Source organism: Pinus tabuliformis, chromosome 3_2, assembly GCF_031772625.1.
Source record: "Pinus tabuliformis cultivar Carrire ecotype Pingquan chromosome 3_2, CPIR1, whole genome shotgun sequence".
In the NCBI taxonomy this organism is placed as follows: Eukaryota; Viridiplantae; Streptophyta; class Pinopsida; order Pinales; family Pinaceae; genus Pinus; species Pinus tabuliformis.
The window spans coordinates 263,042,755-263,054,177 of NC_142302.1; positions in this window are offsets into that span (position 1 = coordinate 263,042,755).

The window sequence follows — 11,423 nt, forward strand, 5'->3', positions numbered from 1 at the left end:
TACTCACATAAGTGTAAAAAATAATTTAGCATTGAACAGATTGTTCAAGTAATTGAAGGATGAGAGGTGCATTCCATGATCACATTTCTATCAATGCTTCCCAAAGCTACCACATGACATGTAAACTCTCTTAAATTAATTTATGGTCACATATCAACACCTTGCATTAGTAGTTAGACAAAGTAGGTTAACATTTGCTTATAAGTGCCTAATAAGCATGGAGTTCCATTTGAGACTTGAGCTCGACCAATCTAAAATGAAAATTTATTTTACTCAGTTGTGTTATTGTACACTAAAACTAAATAACCAAAGCTAATAATTGAAATATAATTTAACTTTAATTACAATTTTTTTCCTCAAGGAAACAAGATGCCATATTACTGACTCATTCTACATGTTTTAATTGTTCAATTTAACTATTACATCATAGATCTATCAAACAAAACCTTAATTCCAATCACAAGAATTTCATGCTCTGTTGATTTCTCAACAAACAAAGGAGCCTCACGATGATTTGGAAAATCTTTGCTTGCAAGAAAATGAAGCCATGTTTAGTAGAGAAATTTGTTACCTCCATTGTTTAAATTTGAATTTTACTCAAATGATATAACATCAAAAACCAGATATGCAAAGCGTCTTACTTAGTTTTCCCTTTTCTTTGATATCCTCTCTGATCACATTCATTATGCGACCAAGAGCAACCTGCCAACAAAGATCTCTAAAGCATTTGAAAAAATGCATATGTCAATACTGAAAAACAAAACAAAAGACATGATCTTTCTTAAGAAACAAATGAGAAAGTGAATTCCCAACCATAAGAAATAAAGATATCATAGTATCATTAAATATTACATTGCAAAAGTTGTAAAATTCAATTTTCTTTTGGCTTAAATTGAAATAATTCATAACCTAGAAGTATACAAAACATGGCATTATTACTATTGCTCACAACCTCTTCTCATGCAATGTCTGGCAATGCATTTTAAAGACAAATTTACAAACTGAGAATAGGCAGTTCCAAAATGTTTAGTGCAAATTTGTGAAATGATTTTTAAATGTAATACTATGATAATAAACTTTATACATTCAAAACCAAATGAAAATTGATACTACAAAATAAGGATACAAATATAGAAAGGTTGTGAGAAAGAGTTGACAAAATTAATTAGTTTAATGACCACCAAGGGTGGGGATACCTGTATGCTTTCCCACAATATTTTCCCCCTAAGTTGCATAATTCATGATGTCGTCCTTGCAACATCTTCCAACTAGATGTCTTGAAACACTGTGAGCTATACTCCCTCTCCCAACAATGATCCCTTCCATGTTCTTGATGTTGTTATAACTAGTATGGTTTAGGAGGAAGTGTTGTTTAGTTTCCATCCCCTCGAGGTCACAATTTTTGCAAGTTCTGTTATTCCAGTCCTCCTTGGGCTCTTTTCATGTCCTTGTCTCACATCTTAAGATGTACAAGCTTGTACTGAATTTATCAAAGATGTGATTTTCCCTCCAAGGCACATTAAGCATAATGTATTCTTTCACTTTAATCTCTCCTATTGCAACAAAGTGTTCTATATAGTATTGTTCTATATTTTGTGTTTTCCTTCTCCATTTCCTTGTCTTGTAGCAATTTCATATGTTATATATATATATATATAAATATGAGAATACTGCTTTCTCTTATATCCCAACATATGTACAAGATTGTCCTGAATTTATCCAAGATGTGATTTTCCCTCCAATGCACATTAAGCATAATGTATTCTTGCACTTTAATCTCTCCTGTTGCAACAAAGTGTTCAATATAGTATTATTGTAATGATCCTGAGAGTACTGCTTTCTCTTATATCCCAACATATGTACAAGCTTTTCCTGAATTTATCCAAGATGAGATTTTCCTTCCAAGGCACATTAAGCATAATTTATTCTTGCACTTTAATCTCTCCTATTACAACAAAGTGTTCAATATAGTATTTATTTATTTTTATTTATTTATTTATTTATGTTTATTTTTTTCAGCGTTATCTGATCTTGAGAGTATTGCTTTCTCTTATATTCCAACATATGTACAATCTTGTCCTAAATTTATCCAAGATGTGATTTTCCCTCCAAGGCACATTAAGCATAATGTATTCTTGCACTTTAATCTCTCATGTTGCAACAAAGTGTTCAATATAGTAATTATTTTTTATAATTTTTTTCAGCGCTATCTGATCCTAAGAGTATTGCTTTCTCTTATATCCTAACATATGTACAAGCTTGTCCTGAATTTATTAAATATGTGATTTTCCCTCTAAGGCACATTAAGCATGATGTATTCTTGCACTTTAATCTATCATGTTGCAAAAAAGTGTTCAATATAGTATTGTTGTAATTTTATTTTTTTATTTTTATTTTTTATTTTTTGCAACGTTATCTGATCCTGAGAGTACTTCTTTCTCTTATATCCCAACATTTGAGCCCTAAGGAGAAATTTCCTCCTCCTCAAGTTGAGCTTGTTATTCAACATACTGCTCCTCTCTATCCCTCGTATACTTCCCAATATAAACTAATCCATGGTACATTTTCTCATTTGTAATTCTATATCTTTTTGGCTTCTTCGAACTAGAAGGGTTTATTCCTTGGTCAGGAAGGGGAATACACTCTTGTGATATGAAGTTTCCATCAAGTTGAAAAATTAGAATCGAGAATAACTTGACAGGTTCAACTAGTGTTATCATGCCCAGATAGTCTAGACCAGTCCATAGCATAATTTGCATAATTTCCCATGAGCTAGAACCAAATTGGTATCTTGAGTCAAGAAGTTCTATGAACTAGTCTCACAGGTAATATTAATGTGCCTAACAATAAAAAAGTAAACAACCCTCCACAAACCAATTCCCCAGACCCCCCAATTGTTTGACAGTATTCTCATTGGTCATATGCAATCATTTGGAATTTGTGGAGTTGTGGTGAAGAGAATTGCTTTGGAGTGGGTGTTTTCTAGGAAAATCCTCTCTACAGACAAAGATGATCCCTCTAGCCCAGTGAGTGGGACTAGCAAGCTACGTGACAATCTACAAGACACTTTCCTAAATTACAATCGAAATGAGAGAAGAGGAAGACAACCTATCTTGTTCTGATGCTATAACACACTCCTTTGTTCAAGAACTCGAATCACTTATGCATCAAGATCAACTCTAATCATCACAAAGTTTGAATACCTGCACAAGAGATTAAAGGCACAACAAAGCATACAAGTACAAAAAACATAATCGAAATTAATCTACTTAACAGATCAAGGAGCATTAAGATAAATGATGCATTAACAAAAAACATTTATGGAAAGTGAACCAACAGTTGTATATATTAATGAAATAAAGGAGGAAGCATACAACCAAGCCTTGATGTCAATAGGCTCTCCTTGAGTGAATTTCCAAGTCCTAGCTCAAGGTCTCCAAGCATTCCTTCTCCAAGCCAAAAGAGTAGCATGTAGGCACTATCTCAACATAAGGGTTGATCTAGGTTCCTTCAGATACCAAAATCATCCAAGATCTTTTACTTCTGTGATGTTGTTAGAATTTCATTTAAAAGAGCATAAAGAACCACATGTGCATGCTTAAACAAGAGGAAACATGACAACGATCACAAATCATGAACACGACACATTTGATAATGGAGTTCATCTAGTGTGGACTATGTCTTCAGGCCCGGTGTCAAGGTGGCGTTGGCCGCTTCATATAATGCTGGAAAAATATGATGATGTACATGGAAGAATCTATGTCATATCAAGGAAATCTACCCTCAAACAAGAGTGGCTTGTCTCTCCATGAGATGTTCCGTTTACAAGAATTCTCACTTAAGAAGGCTTCCTCTCAACTTGACAAAATCACATGATCTCACACAATGTAGAAATGAGTATCCCTTCAACATAGTTACACAGGGATCTCGACAACAATGCATAGCATGACAATATAAATACATCTCACATAATGTGGCAAATCGATCCCACAACATAACATCAAACAGGGATCTCAAAACATAATACATCATCTCAGCAATTATGAAGGAAAACATGACATGACTGATTCATGTACCTTCACATATGAACTTGTTCGAAAAATGGAAGGCTCAACTACAAAAATAGATTGCACCACTGAATTTCTGTCGTCGAGAGGTGTAAAATTGACTATCCATTTGTCGAATTCTGACAACGTCAAAATCTGGGCCTGTAGGAATCTTTTAGATTCCCCGTGATTCTCCAAAAATTCCCTTCTCTAGGTTGACTCGAGATCTGATGCTCAAACCATGAATCTGATCTCTCCATCATGATCCTTGTGATATTCTAAGACTTTTGAGTATAAAGTTCGCTGCATTCTGACTCTAGGGAATTTCAGCCTCCAAGGAATCTAGAAGATTCCCTAAAGATTCTTTAAAGATTCTACTCTATTGGGAATCTGTAAATCTATTACTCATATGGTGATTCTAAGTTCACCATCGTGTTCCCTGCAAAATTCTGGTTAAAATGACTGTAAACTTCATATCATTCTGATAAAATGAAAATTTACCTCTCGGGGAATCTCAAAGATTCCTCACAGCATCATAATAACAACCATTGGTTGTTTTCAAATTTTTAGAAAATAAGGGATATTGGGCAATTTAAAGAGGCAACAATTTTTCCTGTTCCGATGGTCATATTCTGGTGATCCCTTCTGGTGCAATTTGTAGGACCATTAACCCTGCCACTTGGGCAAGTTAACCCTGAACTTTGACTAGTCCTATCTCCTCCATATGAGCTCGGATTTGACTATTGTTTGCATAGTTGGAATTAGGGCAATGAGCACTTCAATCTGGTGCTAGTTTGGGAGAAACCTGACCACTTTGAATTTTTACCATTTATGAGCCCTCTTAGACTTATGCTATCCCTGGAGCCACCTAGATCAATCCACCCCATTGAAGATATTTTGTTCCTCCTAAATCATGACAATAATCTACAACTTTTTATATCGTCTGCACCACAAGTGTCCTAATAGGTCACCCCTTCCTTCTCCTTCACCTTTGTTCTGCGGAGCCATAAGCGATGAGTCGTCACCTGCATCCTCTGCAAACCTGTAGTACATTTCTGCAAATTACATGCTTGATTTACATGACCAACTAATGACCCAAGCATCCCATACTTGCCACGAGTTTGTAACACATACTTTGTGGGTTTACAAAAATTGGAAATAATATCCTAGCTATCAAAACTAGGCCAACATATCATTGTTGCTTCAACAAGTGATGGAAAACACATCATCACTTTACAATGTAAACTATAACAAATTATTCACAAAAATAAGGCCAGAAACTATTGTTGCTTTAACAAGTGATGGAAACACATTATCACTCTCACAGTTTAAAATGCAACACAAAATAAGGCCAAACATCATTGTTGCTGCAACAAGTGATGGAAAACACATCATCACTTTTACAGTTTAAAATGCAACACATGATTGGCAAAAATAAATCCATGACATTCTACCACACCTAGAAAAACCATCTCTCACTTATCAAAGTGAATGGGTTGTCTCCTTGTGTTGTTGGGAAAAGTATCCAATTTGGAATGCCCCTATCCCACTCTAAGGTGTGATAGTGCCTTAGCAACAAACAAGGTAAACTAATTGAGTATTCTTCTTTATGAAATGTAAATGAGGAAGAAGGATCTAACTAACCTGTGTCTTCCGCTAGTTTGTCGATCCAAATCACTCCTCTCTTCAGTAGCTCCCAGCTTCTTGCTCCTTCACCGGCCCAGCTTCACTGAATTCCTACAAGATCACAAGAGAGAGAAACTACACAAAGATACAGATATACATTCATAAAAAGCTCAAGATCAAATTAAGCTAAACATGTAAGCATAACAAAACATCATTGATACACAGCATGTAGGAGAAACTCAAATAGTTTATTGATAGAATAAGAAAGTCCAAGAGGAGATACAACCAAGTGAGTTCCGATCCAGCATCTACCTCTCGGCAAAGGAATCCCTTCCTCTCCTCCAACAAAGCTTAAATCACCCAATGTACTAATCTCAATCTCAAACCAACAGCAATTCTCTGCAAAGTACAAAATTCCAGCCTCCTAAACCTCTGGGTGAGAGATCCATATATAGATGTAAGCAGAGAGGATGAGTCAGCTTATGTTTTGACTTGTGGCTTCTCTCTGTCAGTTCTTGCTTCCACTTGGAGGTTGAGAACCTCTTACTCATCACTAGTCGAATTCATTGAGGCAAGTGTCATTGGAGAAGATTTTGGAAGCTTCCAGGGACTTTCCACCTCGTTGAATGAGCTTTCCATTTGTCATTTCCCGCTCAGCGCACCCTGGTAGTGCTTCCACCTACATTGTAGTGCACCTAGCCAGTGTAGTCTCTGCATTTCAACACAGGCAGCTAGTGGAGCCTCTGAATTGATCCTGAATTGACTATTTCTGAGTGGTTTTTGGTGGAGAACTTCTGGGAGAAGCTGTCATTGGTTGACCTTGTTCCTTTAGGAGCTGTAACAACATCTTTAGGGACTTTGGATCCCTTGAATTATGGAAATTTCATGCTTATAGCTGTAAGGCACAAAAATGTCTATAACACCTTGTGGCGCATTTTTTGGTTGAACAACTGTTTCACCTGGTTCATGCACTAATGCTTTGTCCTTACGATGCTGCTCTGGATGGAGCCTCCAACACGTGGCTCTTTGATGACCACCTCTATTGCAATGACTGCAATAATCCTTCTTCCTCTAGACCTGCTTAACGTGCTTCTTTCCCTGTTGTGGAGAAGGCCATTCACGCCTCATCCTCTTTCGCACTACCATTCTCTTCCAGCACTCAGAAAATACATGGTTATATAAACCACAAAAACTACATGTTTTTCGATGCCATTATTTTCGTTCATTATTAACAATATGGTTGTAATCAAAATAAACCTTAGAATACCGAGATTGGTTATACCTTTATTATTGGTCTCTGGTATGATCATGGGAACAAGTGCGTGCCTCAGCTCTTTCTCTGCAATACATATTGCCATGGGATGATGGTGATGTGTTCCCATCATTCTCTTTCCTCGACAGTCTCAACAATGTCTTGGAATCATCTAACACCCTTGAGCATTCTCCTTCGATGTATCCCAAGCTTGCAAATCAAGGTCTTTGCATGACCTCCAGTGGCTTATTTATGCCTTGGCTATTAACACCAAGTCCTTCTTCTTCCTTGTACCTCATCTTGGTAAGGAGTTTCATGTTTGTCCCTATAACGGGAACTTTCACAGTTCCAATAGAAATTATATCATGCAAAGACGAAACTGAAGAAAAATCAACATCTTTTACCTCCACCGTCAAGTTGGAAAGAACTAATGAGGGCATATCATCATCTGTTGTTGGTGGTTCGTTGGCTGTTTTGGCGCATTCCCCAACCTCCTTCTTGACATACCCAAGTCCTGCTTGATGGGGTAATTCCTATACTTTGATGGGGTTTATGATGTATTGGCCATTAATGTCAAGGCCCTTCCCATGATACCCCATTCTCTTTAACAGTTTGGAGTCGATTCCTGTGGTATGATTTTCAAAAATAACGAAATCATCATCATGAAATGTACATGAAGTCAGAGAATTACTTTTTACCTCACACAAGTCATGCTACAACTTTTCCAAGGCCTCGTCCTTAGCTTGCAGCTGGCATAGCAGCCTTTGTTTCTCCTCTTCCTCTTCTCGTAGAAGCCTCTGTAATTCAGCATGCTCTACTTGACGGCTTCGGTCATTTCACTTCAATTCTTCTAAGGCTGCCTCTACGGCTTGCAACTGAAGCTGCAATCAATGCTTCTCCTCTTTCTCTTCTCGTAGAAGCATCTTCAATTCAGTGTTATCTGCTTGAAGACTCTAGTTGATCTCCTCATTCGAATGATGAGAAGATGATGAAGGCAATGAGTGTACACTAGAAGATGTGGATGAAGCATTGCTTTCTGATCTCTCTGCCTCCTCCTCTCTTCTCTTCTCATATGCTTCATACATGATGTCCACCATTTTGGACATTTGTATGAAGGTCTCATACATTTCTTTGTCATCCTCCATTGCTGCACATTCAATCATTCACGCTTGCAATTCACATCAGTGAGAAGACTTCTCTGATACCAAACTTGATACTGGTTCCTTCAAATACTGGAATAATCAAAGATAACATACATGATGTTGATATAATTGCATTTAAAAGAGCATAAAGAACCACATGTGCATGCTTAAACAAGAGGAAACATGACAATGATCAACAAATCATGAACACGACACATTTGATAACGGAGTTCATCTAGTGTGGACTACATCTCCAGGTTCGGTGTTAAGGTGGTATTGGCTGCTTCATATAATGTTGGAAAAAGATGATGATGTACATGGAAGAATCTATGTCATAGCAAGTACATCTAACCTCAAACAAGAGTGGCTTGTCTCTCCATGAGACATTCCGCTTATAGAAATTCTCACTCAAGAGGGCTTCCTCTCAGCATGACAAACTCACATAATCTCACACAATGTGGTAATGAGTATCCCTTCAACATAGTTACACAAGGATATCAACAACAATACATAACATGAAAATCTAAATACATCTCACATAATATGGCAAATCGGTCCCACAACATAACATCAAACAGGGATCTCAAAACATAATACATCATCTTAGAAATTATGAAGGAAAATATGACATCAATTATTAATGTATCTTCACCTCTAATATTGGCCAAAAAATGGAAGGCTCAACTACAAAAACTTATTGCACCACAGATTATTTTTCATTAAGAGGCCTAAAATCGACTATCCATTTGTCGAATTTTGACACCATAAAAATCTAGGCTTGTAGGAATCTCTTAGATTCCCCATGATTCTCCAAAGATTCCCTTCTCTGGGCTAACTGGAGATCTACTTCTCAAATCACGAATCTGATCTCTCAATCATGATCCTTGTGAGATTATGTAATTTTGAGTATAAAGTTGGTTGCATTCTGAATCTGGGGAATTTTAGCCTCCATGGAATCTCGAAGATTCCCTCAACATTCTTCAAAGATTTTGCTGTGCAAAAAATCTGCAAATCTGATGCTCAGATGATGATTCTGGGTTCACCATCACATTCCCTACAAAATTCTAGTTAAAATGATTGTAAACTTCATATCATTCTGATAAAATTAAAATTTACCTCCCTGGGAATCTCAAAGATTCCTCACAACGTCAAAAGATTCTATGCAAAGATTCCTATAGAATATTCTCGTCTCGGAATCCATGCCACATGATTCCAGCCTCCTATTTCTCCCTCATGGTTCTGCCTTTACCATCAAAACTCTATTTGGTCGCTCTCCATTCTGCCGTGCTCTCCCCCAAGCAAATGAAAAATTCAGTTTTTTAATGTTTAAGGGTGGCTAACTTCTCCAAGCTACCAACGTTGGTGGAGTGGTTGGACGGATGAATGGAGGCACCGAGGTCAGGGGTTCCAACCCCGCCAACCTCGCACCTTTAACAAAATTCTTTTTGTTAAATGGAGTTGGTAGTTCATTTATGGTAACGGTTTGGTGTAACCGTTGTGGGGTCACCCAGGAGGCAGGCCCGCCAAGTTGGTCGGGCAGGTTCCAGCCCCATCGCCCTCTTAATATTTGACACTTGACGCTAAGGGGTGGCGTGGGCCAAGTCCACCAAAGGTGTACCACCCACTTCCCATTTTTTATGATGTTGTGGGACTCGGTGGGGGTCATGACTAGCTGGCCCAATTTTTAATGTTGACTGGGCTTCGACCTATTTGGAGTGTGGCCCGAGGTGGCGAGGTTTGGCCACCTACCACCCCATTTTTAATATGAATTTTTTTGGTCTAGGCGTTACAGGTGGTAGGGGTTATGGCTTTCCCCCCATTATATATATTATTTTTGTTTGAATAACAACCATTGGTTGTTTTAAAAATTTTCGAAAATAAGGGATATTGGGCAATTTAAAGTGGCAACAATTTTTCCCGTTTCGGTGGTTAGATTCTAGTGATCGTTGTCGATACAATTTGTAGGACCACTAACCCTGTCACTTGGCCAAGTCAACCCTGAACTTTGATTGACCTTATCTCCTCCATACGAGCTTGGATTTGAGTGTCATTCGCACCATTGGAATCAGGGCGACGTTTTGATCTGGTGCTTGTTTGGGAAAAATCTGACCACTTTGAATTTTGACCATTTATGAGCGCTCTTGAACTTCTGCCTGTGTCTGGAGCCACCTAGATCAAAGGTGAAAATAATCAGAGAACAAACATTTGGGAATGGGAGAGGATGAATATATAGGCAAGGAAAGGGATTTAGGATCTCTCCAAAGATAGGAGAAGACCCCATCTCAAGGAGGTTGCTCATAGGGATAAGATCAAAAGGAAATATTGGGAGAATTTGACCACATCCACACCGAACAACCTCCAGCTCGTCGTTCTGGAAGCTTCTAGATCACGAAGCTTCTTGTCCTCTTTGGGAAAACTTTCCTTTTAGGGTTCAATGCGAGTATCAAAGTAAAAATCGTTGGCAGTGCGACGCCAGTATAGTGAAACTCATGATCAGCACTAGTTGCTAATGTCACAGTCGCATTGATCTTGAAATTAGGGTTTTAGAGCTCACTTCTTCAGGGAAGGTGTTGTGGCCACCAACAACCCCCCTCTTTGTTTGGTATTAGCAATAACACCGAGCAAATGGGGACCCTTAACAAAAAATCCAAAAAAACATTTTATCAAAATTTTTGTATTTTAACTCCCTAAATCTGTATCGCATCGCGAGAAGAGAGTGAGACGTTTTCCTATGCGCATAATAAGCTGCGAAGAAGCGACGCGAAATTCATCGCATCGCTTATATTGTGAAGCACTCTTAAATGAAAAACTTAAGGAATCGCCGACGGCCGATATGCGACGTCGCATATCGCAAAATCGCATAAGCAGCACACAATGATTGGATGATTAAGTGCGATCTGCGATATTGCGATTTGCGATCTACGATATTGCGATCTGTGATGAATGCGACCATCAATTCCTGCGATGACACACCTTGACGACGCAATCCTCGATACTACGATACGAGTCGCGGAAATCACTCATCGCAAAATTTCCTCGACACGGTATTCAAGGAAAGCTGTCTATAGACCAAAATTGGGCGCGCGCCTTAAAAGAAATTAATGATTGTACGCCAAAGTATACAAGAAGGATTGTGTTGTGTTTTTTGAAGAGTCAGTTCATTATGAGTGTCATGATTATGCATTCATTAGAGCTTAAAGCTTTCATGTCAATCTTTTCGTCATTACTCTTTTCCTTTGCGTAAACTGTAAGACAGCAACTAACATAAAGCAATGTGCAGGAAACATCTAAGGAAAAGGGGAAAGCATCAATACTCGGAGAACAGAGAAGAGATACCTTCGCAAACGGATGCCACAT